Source organism: Helianthus annuus, chromosome 2 (assembly GCF_002127325.2).
Source record: "Helianthus annuus cultivar XRQ/B chromosome 2, HanXRQr2.0-SUNRISE, whole genome shotgun sequence".
Classification (NCBI taxonomy): domain Eukaryota; kingdom Viridiplantae; phylum Streptophyta; class Magnoliopsida; order Asterales; family Asteraceae; genus Helianthus; species Helianthus annuus.
In genome coordinates this window covers 147,583,649-147,591,136 of record NC_035434.2, presented here as the reverse complement: position 1 = coordinate 147,591,136, position 7,488 = coordinate 147,583,649, and the positions used below count along the sequence as shown (strand labels likewise).

General features: G+C 36.6%; 1 long non-coding RNA gene across 1 annotated transcript; it reads right to left on the bottom strand.

Moving 5' to 3' along the window:
- Positions 1-4,247: 4,247 nt before the first annotated feature.
- LOC110923865 lies at positions 4,248-7,410 on the bottom strand. Its single transcript, XR_002584245.2, has 4 exons — positions 7,256-7,410; positions 7,091-7,130; positions 4,606-4,670; positions 4,248-4,531 (listed from the first exon to the last, which is right to left on the bottom strand). It is a non-coding gene; the product is annotated as an uncharacterized LOC110923865 (long non-coding RNA).
- Between the last annotated feature and the right edge of the window lie 78 nt (positions 7,411-7,488).

Genomic DNA, 7,488 nt, shown 5'->3' with positions numbered 1-7,488 from the left:
TTCGTAAGATACTTTCGTGCACTGAACCTTCAGTTGTGTACCCTTCAATCTTCTTGAGTATTTTTCTAACTTTATGCTTGCATCCACCACAGTGAATATTAACTTTGAGTGAAAGAGTTTGGAAACCGGACGGAATCTACGAAGAAACTGTTGGAATTTGTGGATTTCGGTTGGTTCAGAAACTTAACAAGAGAAGCAACTAAAAAAATACAATTGATTTCGCTTCCGGTTACCAGGCCTATCATCTCCGTCTACGTTTGGTTTCCTAAACGAAGAACCATCAGCCATTATCAAATGTCGATTGTTGAAAGTTTGAACTGATTATTTGTTATCAGGTGAGTTTCTGCTTATAGTTCTTTCTCGGCACTTTTATATTTAATCTGATTTCTTGAAGTTAAACAACATGAATTTCAACTACTGGAGTGAAATATTTGTTGGAATTTGTGGATCAACAGAAATTACTGAATACAACCGGTCAAATCACACACTATATAAAGTGTAAACTTATCGTGTGTTGTAGTTTGGAAAGATAACCGAATAGAGATCTGAATTAAGATTTACGTCTGATGTCCAAGTTTGATCGCATTTGACTTTGTTCTTCGTTTTTTGGATCGTTGTAATAGATTAAAGAAAGTAAACCATTTTTTACCCTGAGAATACGGGTCGTATACTAGGGCCGACAATTTTACACGAATACACGAATACACGACACGAACCTACACGAAGTTAACAGGTATCGTGTATGGCCTTAACAGGTATCGTGTACCAAACAGGTAGACACGAGATTACCTGTTAATTTTCGTGTATAAACAGGTTAAATACCTGTTTACCTGTTAATACCCGTTAGTACACGATAAGAAATTAAATTAAATAAAACTCATCAGCCATGTGCGTGCGGGTTCCTTAATTCATTTCTATTTTCATTCCTCATTCAATTCAAAAAAAATAAAACCTTAAACTCTCCCTGTAACTCTCAAATAGCATGTCGTGTTCGTGTTTTTGTTCGTGTTAACAGGTATTAACAGGTAATTTTCGTGTATAACAGTCGAATAGTCATGTTAACAGGTATTAACAGGTAATTTTCGTGTATATCGTGCCGTTTCGTGTTCGTGTTTGAAAAAAAGGACACGATAAGTTATCGTGTCGTGTTAGTGTATCGGATTTCGTGTATCTGTGTCTTATCGTGTCGTGTCTTATCGTGTACGGGTATACCCGATATGTCAGCCTTATCGTATACTATTATACGGCCCGTATACACCATGTGAAAAAAATTTACCGGTTCATTTTTTACCGTTTAAATACGGGTCGTATACTATTATACGGCCGTATACTATTATACGGCCGTATACAACATGTGAAATTTTTTTTACTGATCGTATACTATGTATACGATGATTGTATACGGGCCGTATATTGTTATACGGCTCGTATACAATGGGTAAAAAATGGTAAAAAAAGGGTTTATTCTCTTTAATCTATTAGAACGATCCTTGTCTTGAGAACCTGATTCTGATTTAAACAATGGAATTTGTGGATCAACAGAAATAACTGAAATAACTCGCCATTCTCTTGCACCTGTATACGTTGATTGTGGATTTAACTTGCAAGAATTGGGTCCGTCGCATGATAGAAGATACATATCGTCCGTTCAAGTTGAGCTTCCTGATGCAATTTGTTGGAATTTGTGGATTTCGATTGGTTTAGATCTCGAAAGTACTGAACAACAGAAATAACAGCTTCGGTTTCATCAACCGGTTTTTTGACAAATCATCTGTTTCCATAAATTGAATCTGAAAGTTAATTAGACCCCTCAAGTTGTCATTCATAACAACTAAGCGTCTAGAGAAGAGTATGTTGATATAGGAGAGTTGATGCAATTTTCCAAGCATTTTATCGTGTGTTGTAATTTTAATGAAGCAATGAAGATTGAATATGCAAACCGCATCCGTCTTCTGTTATGATTCGAAACATTCCGAATAACTAGCAGAACCCGACACATCTTCTGTGATGATTCGAAACATTCCGAATAACTAGCAGAACCCGACACGTCTTCATAGCCATATTCCCACTTACAAGTTGTTGATCTTTGGGTGGTGATTTACTCCCGAACAAACCATGCCCACCTTGACCAGAATAGATAAGCGTATCACTCGATCCACTTACATTCGAATAACGCTGAGAATCCACAACGCTTATGGCCAGATTCTTTCCTTCAATCTTGGCAAAATCAATGCCTGCTTGTTTTATTATCACGAAAGTACTGAACAACCGAGATAACAGCTCCGGTATTTATCACCAACTCATCTTTAGTAGTGTTTGTTTGAGAACCTGATTCAGATACACAACGGTCTCTTTGCTTCGTACACTATAACTATTTGTGTATGCATTCTTTTGGTAGTTAACAACGCTAATTAGAAAAAAATCTGTAAAATTAATCATATCGATTGCTATAACAGGATGGATGTGACACACACAGATAGATTAGCTGTCACAGTTGTCAAGACTGTTTGTCGGGTTTCCAATGCTCACACAAGGTGATAAACAACGCTGATACGAACACATGTGTTTCGAAATAGGCTTTGTTCTTGGTTTAATGAAGTTACACGTAACATCTAGTTATATTCAGATTTAAACAATGCCCGCCTCAACTGAGATAACGGATATCCATCAAGCTCAAAAAGAAAACTTGTATTTCCCATAGTCACAAAAGATTGCGATTTGTATTTCGCATATCCATCGTTTCCGTAGTAAAAAACGGTTGGGTTTGCACATTCAATCTTCAATACTTCATTAAAATACCACTAGTAGAAGAATCCGACACGTCTTCATGTTACAGAGAATGTTCTAGAAATTGAAGGAAAAGGAAAAGATTTGTTGAAATCGAATTTGACAACTATGACAGCTTATTAAAAGTAGCAATCACCTCCAATCATTTCCTGGTCAAATCACACACTATAAAGTTTAAAGTTATCGTGTGTTGTAGTTTGGAAAGATGGCCGAAAAGAGATCTGAATAACAAACTGTGGAGAACTTGTTTGTGTCGGGTTCTTCTGCTAGTTACTCGATTAACGGACTGATCGGTAACGTTACTCTACTTGTGCTCCAATTTAAGCGGCGTGTTCCGATCAACGTTGTTAAAGGTGATGAAGAGTTTAGAAACCCTAGAATGATGGTGTTTTTACGGGAAAAAGCGTGATACTTGAAAAACATCCATATATACAGCCCGTATACAGTTATACGGCCCGTATACATTTGGTACATCAAAAACCTCCCAAAATAAATCCATTGAGCCGTATAGTTTTTACAAATCGTATACACTTGTATACGGCTCATATAACTATATACGGGCCGTATATAGTAAAATCAAAAAAAACATTCTCTGCGCATTTTCCTATTCAAAAACATTCTATACGGGCCGTATATTTTGTATACGGGCCCGTATACACTAGGGATGTGAAAATAAGATATAGGGGGTGTGGGAACAAGGGGGGCCTATTAAACTCCTTTATCATTTTTTCTTACAATCAAATCAAACAATTTTTCTGAACGGCGAACTAAATCACCGCATAAGCATCCTAGAATATCTTCAATCGCGCAAATGCATCTCCTCCTTCATAACGGTCAGATTGGACACATACCCGAAGGCCCACTGCCTGGTTCGACTAGGTTTTGAACTGGCGACCTTAACCACCAATATCCTTCAAAGTGATGCTAGTGGAAGTTGAATTTAGAACCTCAAACAGAGAAACCAAGTAATCAACCGCTAGACCAACTTATATCAAACAATTATTTCGTTTCTTCTACTCATGTGTATTTCCTTTTATTAACAAGTTAACATAATCTCCTTAAAAATACAACTAACATGTTTTATAGAATACATTAGTATCTTATTTGGGTGGTGGATTTTTGCAAAGAAATTTTTAATTTTAATATAATAAATTGCTTTTAAACATATTTTATTTTTGGTTTATAACTTTTAATACACGATGTTTCATAAAACTCTGAGCTTGTCGTCTGACGTACTTATTATTATCCACCTCCAAATATAATTTCACTCAAAATGAATTGTGAATAATAGTATACAAGTAATCGAAATACAAACGTACATGTCATCAAAGTTACGTCGCGGCTTTGTTTTTTCTTATATAAAATGACGCATTTACCATTTTCATTACTTTACTAATATAACTAGGGGTATTCGAGCGTTCGCGCGTTGCGCAACATTCAGTGATGTTTTCACTTGGTTACGACAGCGAGATTTGGTATGTCGATAACTGAAAATGCTGCTGTTAACAAACGCAACCATGAAAAAAAAATGTATGTTCAGGCATACATATTGGTGCAATTAACATTCAATCATTAATTACATGTTTTACAAGGCTGATGTGTTACGCTGCTTGTATATGCAGCGTGTAGTTAGCAGGCAGTCAGCATCATCTTGTTATTGGTGGACAAAAGGACCAACTTCTGTTAACTGGGTCTTAGTTCGTGAGGCTGCGATTGCCAGGCCTTTTCGACGGTGGATCTGAGTCTGCAGGCGAAAGCACGTTTGTTGTGAGTATTTGTGTTGTGTGCATGTGTAAATGTTTGATTGACTTGGCTTACCGTGGAATTCCAATTGACACTTCGCTCTAGTTGCAATGCTTCCTTTTTGAGCTTGAGTTGAAGATCTGTTTCAATGAAACCTACTTTTTTAGTTAAACCACTAAATAACAAATGAACATCTATAAAACCTTGTAACTGAATGCTTTTGATCTCCATATGGTTAAAGAATAAAAACTGCATTAAAAACACACATTTGGCATTTCAAAGGTCATAATCCTACAAATTAAAGATCTAAGAACATAACAAATGAATTTAAAGTGAAAGAAGCTTAGTGACCATTCTTTATAAATAAAGCGAAAGAAAAAAGAGATTCACTTGGACAACAGTGACATCCGTCAACATGAAACATATGCACAAACACCCCTTTAAAAAGATCCATTATAAAAAAGATTTAGACTTATTGTGATTCACAAAATGAAAACTTCAGACCATACCCTACTAAAGATAATCTTGTGCGTATTAGTAGCTTGCGCAATGGCGGGGTCGGGTTGTTCGGGTTTTTGGCTGAGAAAAAGTGATCCGATAACCGACCCGTATAAAGTTCGGATTGGTCGGGTTCGGCTTATTCAGGTTCAGGGTTCAGTTCTGGTTGTTTGGGTTCGAGTTAGTTCGGGTCGGGTTGTTTGCTTTTCGTGTTTAAATGTAAAATGAAAAAAAAATGTTTATTTTTTATAAAATATCATCAAAATTCATATTGCTACTAATTTTTTTTTTCAAAATACAAGCACGACAATGTGATATGATAATATCCAAAAGTCTGAAAACTAAAATGTTCAGAAGACCCCAAACCAAAACACATCTATAAAAAAAGCAAAAAAATGTTCTGTTTTTTTTTCTGGTTTCGGATTGTTCAGGGTTTTGGCTGTGAAAAGTTACCCGATAACCGACCCATATAAGGTTTGAGTTGGTCGGGCTTGGGTCGGTCAGAATAATTACCGTGTTCAAAACTCAATAACATTTATATTCAATTTTTTGCAAAACATGAACAATAAGAGTACATACACCTGAGCTACCTTCTCTCTAAAGCATGGAAAAAATAAATATATTACATATAGCATCCTACTAATAGGAAAAAGCCAAATAAAGTGTTCTGTTTATACAACATCCTAAAATGTGTATATATAGTTTTCAGCTAAAGCGCTCTTTAATCCACCTTCTCTCTAACGCAATTGATGAACATGCGTTAATACTAATTGTCCCAAGCCGGGCTAAAAAGATAATCAATAACATGCGTGAATAGTGCCGCCACAATCTTTAGTTTTTAACGTTTTCGTTAACGACCTAGAACACAAACGGCGTCTCAGTTGAGTGGCTGTGGTGTCTAGACGTTAACTGGTAGGCGTGGGGTTCGGCCGACTGTTCTCCTGTTTTTTTTGTGTTTTTAGCTTTCTGTTTCACCCTTCACCTTCCAGATGCGTCACATTAACGCACTCGATTCACCCTGAACCCTATATTGATCTGTCATTGAAACCTTTAGCTGAAATTGGCTATAATCCATCCTTCATCAACCCTCTCATGCCTCATACCAAACCGTTCCCTATTGAAATCGCCTAATGCCTAAATCAATCCTTCAACAAACGAATGCCAAGACGACCCCTCATGCTCTCATCCCTCATACCAAATCGTTTCCTATCGAAATCCCCTAACGCCTAAATCAATCTTTCAGAACTGAAAACCGAATGCCAAATCGACCCCTCGTGCTCTCATCCCTCATACCAAATCGTTTCCTATTGAAAACGCCTGACGCCTAAATCAGTCCTTCAGAACTGAAAACCGAATGCCAAATCGACCCCTCGTGCATTCATCCCTCGACACGCAGCTGAGCAATATAAAACCTATGGTTGAAATCGCTTATGTGATTTTTCATTGTTATACTTACTTTTAATAAAATGAAACGACCGAGTAAACAATAAAGACACGGGTGTAAATTTTGTAATTAAATACGAAAGGTGCGGTTAAATGAACTTCATGTATCACCATTAGAACTTTACCTTCTTGACTTTTCAAGCTACCATGTTGAGTAATTTCACCTTTTCAATGGAGGCACTGTTGTTAAAGGCCTAATGAGTGAATATAGTTAATCCATTGAATATCTGTTAGTAATCCTAATCAATACCCACATTCAACTTTGGATTTATGCAAATGGACTTATATTCAATTTATCATATGTGCCTTAAAACCACATATAAGTTAGGGTTTAGCGTCCATACAGAACAACAAAATCATACAAAGAAGGCAATAAATACAGAAGTTCCAGAGGGTTTGACAAATCAATACAAAAAATCAGCATAACACACAACGCAGCAGAAAGTACCAAATAAAGGGGCAGATTGTGTAGATGTAAACAGGTAACAAAATGAAGTAGAAAACAGCAAAATCAAACAAAGAAGACATGGCATTCACAACATCAAACCTTCTCAACATACCAGTAACAGCCATATCCATGTGCAGAATTACATAAATTAAAAGAAAGAAAGAAATGTACCTGTAAGAGATGAACATACACTAAAATCCTCGAACAACACCTGTTACACATCAAGACCGGCACAATCAACAACAATCCCCCCCAAAACACCCAAATCCCAAAGAACAACATCATATCAAAAACAACCACCCAATTGCAACAAACGCAGGGAAAAAATTGACGAACCTGAGAAGGATCTGAAGAAGATCTCATGTAATCCAACACTGATGTAGCTAAATCAAAGAAGTATACACGCAATTAGACAGGTGGCCTCAAATAAAATCTTCAAGAGACATGTGTGAAGCACTACAAGTAGAACTAAAAAATAGGGCAAGGAAGGGTCGAACCTGCATAAAAGTTGGATTAAAGCTGACACAAAACCAGTTGAGCACACACTAATTTTGTGTTAAAGGTGTAAA